The sequence below is a fragment of the Dasypus novemcinctus genome, chromosome 7, assembly GCF_030445035.2.
Source record: "Dasypus novemcinctus isolate mDasNov1 chromosome 7, mDasNov1.1.hap2, whole genome shotgun sequence".
Classification (NCBI taxonomy): domain Eukaryota; kingdom Metazoa; phylum Chordata; class Mammalia; order Cingulata; family Dasypodidae; genus Dasypus; species Dasypus novemcinctus.
The window spans coordinates 44,850,681-44,860,718 of NC_080679.1; the positions used below are offsets into that span (position 1 = coordinate 44,850,681).

The following is a 10,038-nucleotide window of genomic DNA, read 5'->3' on the forward strand; positions in this document are numbered from 1 at the left end:
ACCAGTTCTTAACCCATTAAAATCCATATTCCCTTCTGAAAAGTATAAAAACCTTCTATTTTCTTACTTGGAAATTCAAAACAGGTAATTTTCATTTTTCAAATGAAAACATACTTGTGGAAATTATGAATTTACTTTTAAACTGACGTAGTCATCTGCTCCCCCCCCCCCCCCCCCCCCCCCCCCCCCCGCCAATACTTTGTACTCAGTCTCAAAGTATTGATACAATACAATGTCTCATCACTGGAGACATTGCAGGGAATTCACAGCCAAGGAGGAGGAGCCCCTATCGCGTGTGCAAGCGGATCCATGCAGGCCCTTCGGATCAGCTCCAGTGTGGCTGGGCTGTTCATTGTCAAAGTCGGGGCCAGGCCCCTCCCTCTGTGAACTGCAGCTACAGCATCAGGTGTGGAGAAGAGTACAGAAAAGGCCAGACATATTCCTGACCTGCCCAGGGTCCATGGGCAGAGGAGGCAAAATTAAAAGGGAGGATTTTTAACGAACATACCCCAGGTCACCCAGTCCATGGGAGTTGGGGCTGGGTGGGCAGGATTGGCCTCTTGCCTGAACTGATTTAGAAAAGCATTCGAAGGGCCCTCCCCCACCCGCCCTTCCATCCCTGGAGCATCCAGCCGGCAGAGCACTGAGGAGGCACAGAACAGGGCTTCCGGCTTGTTCTCTGCTGTTTCCTCAGACCTGGCCCAGTGCTTCACTCATATGTGGTTCAGCAAATGTTTGTTGAATGAACACATACCAGTCCTGGCTGCCATCTTCTTGGCTCTTTCTAATCACTGCCTGCCCGGGCGTATTCTTTTCTAAGTCGATGGCATTTCCCGCTGTCCTTCGTGGACAGTTTCAGGGCAGCTCTGTGCTCTGCTGCAAGGCGCGGTTTGTGTTTGTGCAGGGAGCTGTTTGGGCCCCTGAAGGAGCTCTGTTCTGGAGGAAGGCAGGCCCAGGCAGCGTATTTCAGGAGCTGGCAAAGCTTGTCAAATGGTGAGAGCCTGACTGAGGCCTGGTGTGAAGAGGCCCGAGGGGACCTGTGGGGTGAAGTTGGCAAAAGCTTTAGGTATCACCCATAACACCCCTGGGCTTTTAAAGGCAAAGTAGGGTTTAGAAACATCTTGCTTTTTGGCTGACACTCCTAGCTGGGCCCATGCCAAGGGTTTATCCTCTGTATTTTGAGTTAAGAAAACAATAGGTTTAAAAAAAGGCTGTTCCCAAATTATTAACTTAGAGCATTGCAATAATAATAATGAGTCAATGCTTTTTCAAGGTATACATGCCCCTCCCTGGAGACTCCAGTAGGTTCTCATTGAGGGTTTCTGGGTTTGATGTCCCCTGGGGCCTGTTCCAGTTCTGATGGTAGAAGTTTCCATGTTCTTTCCACTGCCAGGTACCACCACCCCCTGTCCTCCTTCCCTCCTCTTTGATAGCCTTCTGCCATCTTGGCCTTCCTGCTTTTCCCCACCACATACAGGCATGCCTGAGTCCCGCTCCCCTACCCCCAAGCACCTCATCTCTTTAAATATCTTCATCTCAAATCAAAACCCAGGCATCCCAGAGACTCGCCCTGCTCTGTGTCAAGGGGACACTCCTTCTTCCTTTCCACACTGAAGGCACAGTGTCCTGTGCTGTCTGACCCTGTTCTGCCCTGGCTTGAACTCCTACATGAGGGCTGCCAGGCAGGAGGCTGACGTCCAGCCCATGGTGGAGGAAGAGGAAGAGGAAGGGGCCTTCCCCTAATGGGTCTGAAGATGCTCTCGGGGCTCTGTGGGCTCTGTGGGCTCGAGCAGCCCTGCAGTGGTGCCCAAAACCTGCATGGTCCCCACCCAAACAGAGCTTAGATCCAAGCAGAAGGGGAGCTAATGAGTAAATAGGCACATGCTCAGATGTGTGATTAGAACTGGGGGGAGGGCAACCGAAGACGAATATAAGGTGCTATGAGACAGAATAAACATGGGCACCTATGTTAGGCGAGGGGGCAGAGTTGGCTTCCTGAGAAGTGACATCTGAGATGTGAGAGGGTACCAGCCAGGTGAGAGGGCAGGGAGGGGAAAGGTCAGGCAGGGGCGGCTCATGCAAAGGCCTTGAGGAAGGGAAGAGCTGGGCTTGTCCAAGGGCTGACAGATGGGCTGTGGGATACCCAGTCCAGAATGACACAGGGGGCTGGGAAAGGTGGGCAAAGGTCGGTCATGCAGGGCTGTGGAAGCCATATGAAGAGTTCTGTGTTTTATTATCAGGGCAAGGGGAAGTGTTAAGAGTTTTTAAATTGTGAATCATGTAACTTTCTCCCTGCTAGTGTCCTCTGTGGCTAATCTGTTGTTGTAACAGATCCATCACACGTTAACTCACACAATGCACCAAAGGCTTCCCTTAAGCCGTGACTAATGGCAGGAATTAGCAGGCAGGCAGAAGAGTTATTTTGGCCCAGAAAGATTTTAAGGGCTTCAAATGACACCAGCAGGTGGCTAACTACTGCTCCTGTACTGGCCTGGTTCAGTCCTACAGCCACGCCAGGGCAAGCTCCCTGACCCCTGTCCTGTCCTCACCTCTGCAGATGACGTACAAGGCTCTGCCTCCACCTGACCCCCGCAGGCCAGGATGCCTATCATGCTGGAGGGAGGGGAGAGGGACGCCATCCCTTTTGCAAGGTGCTGCCAGCGGGTTTCCACAGGTGTCATACTAGTCAATCCTCTCAGCAACCCTGGGGGCATGAAGCAAGTATCCTGCCAGGGTCAGGTGGCCAGATGTGATAGAGCCGTGGACAGGTCGAGGTCTTCAGGGTCCAGCCACAGCTCCCGCCACCCTGCCTCAGGGGCCTGCTATGAGGGAAGGCAGATGCCAGCCCATGGGGCACTTCCCAGGGCTGGGAGGCAGCACATGGCGAAGAGAACTGGGATCAAACAGGCCCCTGTATGGAGGCATTCAGTACAGTCTGGGGCCTACTGCTTAGCCCACCAGGTAAAAAGAAACCTAGCCATCTCAGGGTTCCCTGGGAGACTAGCTGACTGATTGATCTCTAAAAGTCTAGTCAGCCTCCCCAGAGATTGATATATCAACCACACCCAATACTTCAATTTACAAGGAGAAACCAGACTGCAGGTAGGAATGTCCCCATTGCTGGGCTGGGGCATCTTCCTGTAGGCAGATCTATGGGAGAAGCCAGACCATCATCCAAATGTCCCTTGGTGGGCTCAGAATTAGCTAAAAACGTCTTGAGTGATATTTCACGCCAGCCACAGAGAAGGTGGATGAAATATGCCACTACTTCAACCAAAACTAGAGATGTTGGCGGCGGACTTGGCCCAGTGGTTAGGGCGTCTGTCTACCACATGGGAGGTCCGCAGTTCAAACCCTGGGCCTCCTTGACCCGTGTGGAGCTGGCCCATGTGCAGTGCTGATGCGCGCAAGGAGTGCCGTGCCACGCAGGGGTGTCCCTGCGTAGGGGAGCCCCACGTGCAAGGAGTTCACCCCGTAAGGAGAGCCGCCCAGCGCGAAAGAAAGTGCAGCCTGCCCAGGAATGGCGCCGCCCACATGGAGAGCTGACACAGCAAGATGACGCAACAAAAAGAAACACAGATTCCCGTGCCGCTGACAACAACAGAAGCGGGCAAAAAAGAAGATGCAGCAAGTAGACACAGCAAACAGACAACCGGGGGGGCGGAGGGGGAAGAGAAATAAAAATAAAATAAAATAAAAAACAAAAACAAAAAACCAGAGGTGTTTTCTGTCAGGTTTGTGGCAGGTGCTTGATGAATGAATAAATGAATGGGCAAACACCTATGATGAGTTGGCTTATTAGTGATAGCAAAAAAAAACAGCAATATTAACACATAATGCCTACAGTCTGTTTACCACATTTGGTACTCTGCCAAGCACTTGGTGTGGATTTCATCCTTTAGCCCCCGCAACACTCTTTGAGGTAGGCACTGCTGTTGTCCCCATTTTAGATGAAGAAACTGGGACTCAGAGAACTTAGGTAACTGGTCAAGGTCCCACAGCTAGTGATGATGATCCCAGAGTTGGGCCTATTTCAGCTGGACTCTCAAGCCTGCACTTCAAGCCATATACTATTATTATGATTTATTAGTTCTTTCCTTGGAAAAGGCTGCATCTAGATTACCAAGGCTTTCCTCTCCAAGATTCACTTTCTATCAAGGCTTTCCTCTCTGAGACCCATTTTCTACGGTTGATTGTGACTTGCCTCTTCTCCAGACATACTCTTCTTCAGAAGAGTTTCCTGTGCAGGGTGGTCGTATTTGCCAATATACCTGATTGTGGTGGTTTGGAACTATGTACCCCAGAATGTACCCACCTTCTTAAAGCCTAATCCATTCGTGTGGGGACTCTTGTCATTAGGACCTCTTGATGAGGTTACTTCAGATAAGGTGTGGTCCAGGGTGGGTCTCAGTGCTGATACTGAAGGCTTTTAAGGGAAGGTTGTAGTTGAGAGAAAAAGCTGGAGGGAGCAGCCAGAAGCTGGAAGTCAGTGGGACCTGGAAGAGAAAGTAGAAGCTGGGAGAGGCCACCACGTGCATTGCCACGTGACAGAAAAGCCATGGACCAGGGATGGCCGGCAGCCAGCCCCAGAACGCCTCAGTCTTCAGAGAGAAAGTGTTGCCTTGATGACACTTTGATTTTGGTCTTCCCAGTGCATGCTTTTTCTTTGGCAGCTAGGAAACTGAAACACCGACTTTCCCTAATATCCAGGTCACAGGGCGATTTCTCCTTGTCGGTCTGTACTGAGTGATATTGCAGCTGTCTGCTCATCTTTATTACTCGGGGCACTCCTTTAATGCCTTAGGAAGCATTCCCCTTTCTGCTGGTTGGTATGTAGCAACTATGTAATTTAGGTATTTATGCCCCCGCATGCTAGGCTAGGGGAGAGACCAAACATCCAATGCAGATAACCCAGCCCATTCCACCTGCCATTATGAACAAAGAGCCCCAGGTGCCAAGAGGTCTCAGGGAAAATATACAGGGAAGCGGATGTGGTTCAAGTGATAGAGCATCCGCCTACCACATGGGAGGTCCAGGGTTCAAACCCAGGGCCTCCTGGCCCATGTGGTGAGCTGGCCCATGCGCAGTGCCGATGCACGTAAGGAGTGCTGTGCCATGCAGGGGCGTCCCCTGCATAGGGGAGCCCCACATGCAAGGAGTGCACCCCATATGGAGAGCCACCCAGCGTGAAAAAAGTGCAACCTGCCCAGGAATGGTGCCGCACAAAAGAGAGCTGACGCAGCAAAATGACACAACAAAAAGAGACACAGGTTCCCGGTGGTGCCACTAAGAATACAAGCGACCCAGAAGAACACCCAGCAAATAGACACAGAGAGCAGACAACGGGCGTGGGGCAGGAGGCGGGGGGGGGGGGGGGGGGGGGAAAGGGGAGAGAAATAGATAAAAAATAAACCTTAAAAAAAAAAAAAGGAGAAAAGATACAAATACTTCCTGGGGCAAAAGGCAAGGGCTACTCAACAAGTTGATAGTCCCATCTCTGTAATGAACTTCCCCCCACTTCCCTCTGGCACGTGGCCTACAGGGGAATGGCACGGCATGTCGTGGGGAGGAGAACACTGAGTCAGTGGAGTGTGTTGAGCTGGGCCCAGAGGTTTCTTGTGATCTTAGTTGAAAAATGAGCACCTTAAAAAAGTAAATCATTGAGAGATGGGAGAGAGAGAGAGGAAAAACATAATTATGGTCCTTTCCCTGTGAGATTCTGAAACTGCACAATCCCAGCCAGGTAGGTTGTCATCTTTTAAGCTGTCCCTGGACCTCAAAGGGCCACAACTGTTGGAAGGTAGATTCTACCACCACTAATACCCTTATTTCTTATAAACCACTTGGAAGAGGTACAGAATTGTGGTCTCCTCCGTGGGTGGATCGCAGCTGCAGTAGTCCAGACTGGTAAAGTGTTTCTAGAATTCCAGAGGATTTCATCTAGTCTAGAACTCCCATGGTCCACTTCACACAGAACTATGCATTTTCTGAAATGGATTATTTTGATACAATGAAAATATATTCTGATAAAATATATCATGATTTATGTAATTTTTATTTTGATGAAGTCTGTTTAAAAGAGGGAAAAAACCTTAATTGACGACACAAGCCCCAAACTTTTGAGTAACCAGTCCTTTTATGAAACGATTAAAATGAAGAGATTACTTATTCCTGAACTAGTTCTGGAGTGGATTTAAGTTCTTGTTAGGGCTTGTTTTGTTGCTTGTTAGGGCTGAAGAAGAAGGATAAGTGTCATGCTATGTTTTATGAAATAAATTGTGCTGAGATTCACACTTGTCCTGGATATAAGATGGGGTCACTTCAAAACAAATGTTTCTCAAACATTTTTGGCCACAATCCTCTGTAAGATGTATGTTTCAGCTCTGCCTTCGCCCAGGCGGTGCGGTTTCCGCGCGAACCTTGGACAGAAGATGCCCCTGAGAGCCCAGTCTTAACCTGCTGTCCAGCCTTCAGCGGCCTGAGGCCGCAGCCGCGCCATGTCCACCCTCTGTTGGTGGTGGGGATGGCACCGGGCCCTTCGTGGGGCCCCAGGCTCGGCAGGCTGCCTGCAAGGTCGGCACAGCATTGCTCTGTCTGATCTGGCTGGAGACAGTCCAGGACACCGTGTACCCTACTATGGAGAGCTTCCAGCTCCTGGGCAACAGGCAACTGCCAAGTGGTGTCAGTTACCTTACTGCAACATATCAAGACCGGTTAGCAAAGCCACAGGATCATCTTTGCCAACTTTCTATTCCCTTCAGGAAGCTGAAATTGGTGTATGACAAATGCAGTTAAAACCGTGGCGGAATGGACCCCATTCCAGTAGAGCAACTTACTCCACATGTGGAAGAAGATGACAAAAAACAATGATCCAGCTGGCCCGCCTTGGTTTGCCAGTGAAACAAGGCGAGAAATTGCTGAAGTAAATAAAAAACTCAAACAGAAGAATCAACAACTGAAGCATATTATGGACCAATTACGACATCTCCTTTGGGATATAAATGTCATGTAGGCAGTGAGGAACTAAAGTGATATTTAAATTTCCTGCTTTAGACATGCTATACCTGCTTAGAGTTTCCTCAAGTACTTTTTTCCCTTTGAAGATAATTTATCTGCTTTAATTCTTGTTACTAGATTAAGTTACTGTTTTTTTACACATGGTTTTACAGTAAAGTATGCAATGCTTTTTTGTAATCTTACTGTTTCTATGAAAGATTATTGTAATGAACTTTGATAGGGTTTGCCTTGGTTAATCTCATGAACTGAATAATTGTTTTCTTTAAAAAACTTAAGTTTTGAAAATAAAGTTTTAAGTTTGAAAAAAATATATACATTTCATATTTTTACCATTATGCTCATGTGCAACATACATGCACACATACGGACATTTAAAAATATAATTCCTTCCCTTATTATGTGCAAAACATTTTGATATGTTCTATGTTGCATTCAATTCTAATTATCTTTAAAATGTTGTGACCTAATAAATAAACTTAAAAAATTATCCAGAACTCCTGACTCTGACTGTCCTAACCCTCCTTTAACCCTCCTGCCCTCCTCCCCTATGTCCTAGCTTAGCTGAACTCCCCTTATAGAGGAATAAGATTTCCCAAATCCTACTGAACACTCAGTTGGTTTTGCAAAAGAATTTAACCTTCTCAGTCAGACTTATGAGCCTGGATACTCAGACCTTTACCAATTAATTCACAAGACTGCTGGTAAAGGTCATGTCAAGATCTGAATAGACAAAGCTAATGGGAAAGATCCCTTAAATGACTTTTCAAAAAGAAGAGTTACTGACAAACTGAAGCCTTTAGGCTAGCTAAGGAAAATGATAAAGTCACACCTGAAGTTTCCCCCCAAATTATCGATTGGAGAAATACCCAAAATAGACCCAGAAACTTGGTGAGCCCATGTGTGAATATTATAACAGGCTCAAAAAAAACCTTTAAAAAATTCTCAGATGTCGACCGTATTAACTATGAAACCTCCACCTTATTTATTTTTACTTTTGTTAATGGCCTTTCAGAAGAACTAAGCACCACTCTAAAATATAAAAAAAAACAAATTGTTTTGTGTGATTTATGTATCTTTTAAAAAAGATAATAAAAGAAAAAAAACTAAATTGGGGGGAGCAGACGTGGCTCAGGCAGTTGGGTGCCCGCCTACCACATGGGAGGTCTTGGATTTGGTTCCCGGTGTGTCCTAAAGAAGACAAGCAGACTCTTTAACCAGCAGATGCCACAACAAGCACTGTTAAAAAAGTAAAAAAAAAACAACCCAAAAACGAAATTGGGCCACAGTGGACCTTAATGATTTAGTAAATCTTACAGATCAATGAGATCACACCTTTAAAAAGGCTGAGAAAAGGAAATCCTCCCAAGTTAAAACAGTGCAAACACAATTAGTACAAACCATAAGTTTCCAATCACAGCAGCTAAATAAGCTCTTGATGAACACTTTAGGCACCAGGGCTCAGGGCACCTGTATTTTTAATAACTGTGGACACCTGGACATTGGAAAAGAGACTGACCAAAACTACCTGAAAACAGCAGCGACTTCCCAAATGTTCCCTTTGTCCTGTAAGAAAGTAAGGTGTCTTACTTTTTTTTTTTTTAAGACTTGTTTATTTATTTCCCCCTCTCCCCTTCCCCCTGCCCTGCTGTTTTTGCTGTCTGTGTCCATTTGCTGTGTGACCTTTTGCATCTATTTCTTTTTGTCCTCTCTTTTTCACTTTTTTCTCCTCTAGGATTCACTGGGATTTGATCCTGGGGACCTCTGATGTGGAGAGAGATTCCCTGTTAGCTGTGCCACCTCATTTCCTAGTTTCTACTGTGCTTCACCTTGACTCTCCCCTTCGTCTTTTTTTGTTGTATCATCATCTTGCTGTGTGACTCACTTGCGTGGGCACTGGCTCACCGTGCAGGTACGCTTTCTCTTATTCTTTTTCACCAGGAGGCCCCAGGGATCGAAACTGGGTCCTTCCCTAAGGTAGGCAGAAGCCCTATCACTGAGCCACATCCGCTTCCCAAGGTGTCTTTCAATGTGACTGCTAGGATTGTTCTGGGGATAAGGCAGAGATTCTTCCAATTGTCCACATCACATCTTTAGGTGAAATCAATCTGGTAATTGGAAATAAGCGTGTGTGGTCTCTAATAGATACTGAGGCCACCTTCTCTGTCTGAAGTCCCACCACCATCATTAATTCTCTCCCCCGGGGTACAGAAACAATTCAAATGGCTCAAGTCTCCAAGAAGCTATGGCTATCTTTAAATCCCTCTCATTTCCTTTCAGTTAGGACCTATACAAGTCACTCATCAATTTTTGTTAGACCCACTTTCCCTGCTTCACCTTCTCAGAGGGATTTCCTTGGATTTTGCCAATGACACATATTTTTCTCCCAAAAGGGGAAAATTAATTTGGAACTCTTAGAACCAGATTCAACAGACTAGGAAAGTCTCATACGTATTCCTGTCCTCCCAGTCAAACACCTCCCTCTTTTAGAAACTGTTCCAACCCATTTATGGCCCACATCACTATGGATAGGGGCTGCATTTCTTCTGCTGAAGTGGTCATGTTGTCACAAAACACAGCTTGCCCTGTGGCATGTTTAATACCCAACTGATGCATGATGGGGCATCTGACTGGGTCTTGGGGCACTGAAAGATTGATGGAATAAGATTGCTAGTTTAGATATAAAACCAGTTAATATCTCACGGGGGATAAAGTGCCTCATATTCTCAGCTTTCAACTTCTCTCTTTGAATCAATTTTATCACGCTTCAGTTTCCCTCATTAATGAGTTTAAACATATGGTTAATAGGTGCTTGCTTTATAGTTGCATGAAAGTCAAGTTTTAAATATTTTTAAAATACGCTGACAGTGGTTTACAGGAGATTTTGATTTTCTTATTTATATTTTCCTTTATTTGTCAAGTGACCGTTAATGAACATGCTTTATTTTTATAAGAAAATGCAAATAGGTGTGTGTGTTTCTGTATAAGTGCAATTTACATATATACATATTTCTCAGTTCATAC

The 10,038-nt window shown here is 46.4% G+C and overlaps 1 pseudogene; it reads left to right on the forward strand.

Moving 5' to 3' along the window:
- The first annotated feature begins 823 nt into the window (after positions 1–823).
- LOC101436698 (mediator of RNA polymerase II transcription subunit 30 pseudogene) lies at positions 824–7,027 on the forward strand (annotated as a pseudogene).
- The last annotated feature ends 3,011 nt before the right edge of the window (positions 7,028–10,038 follow it).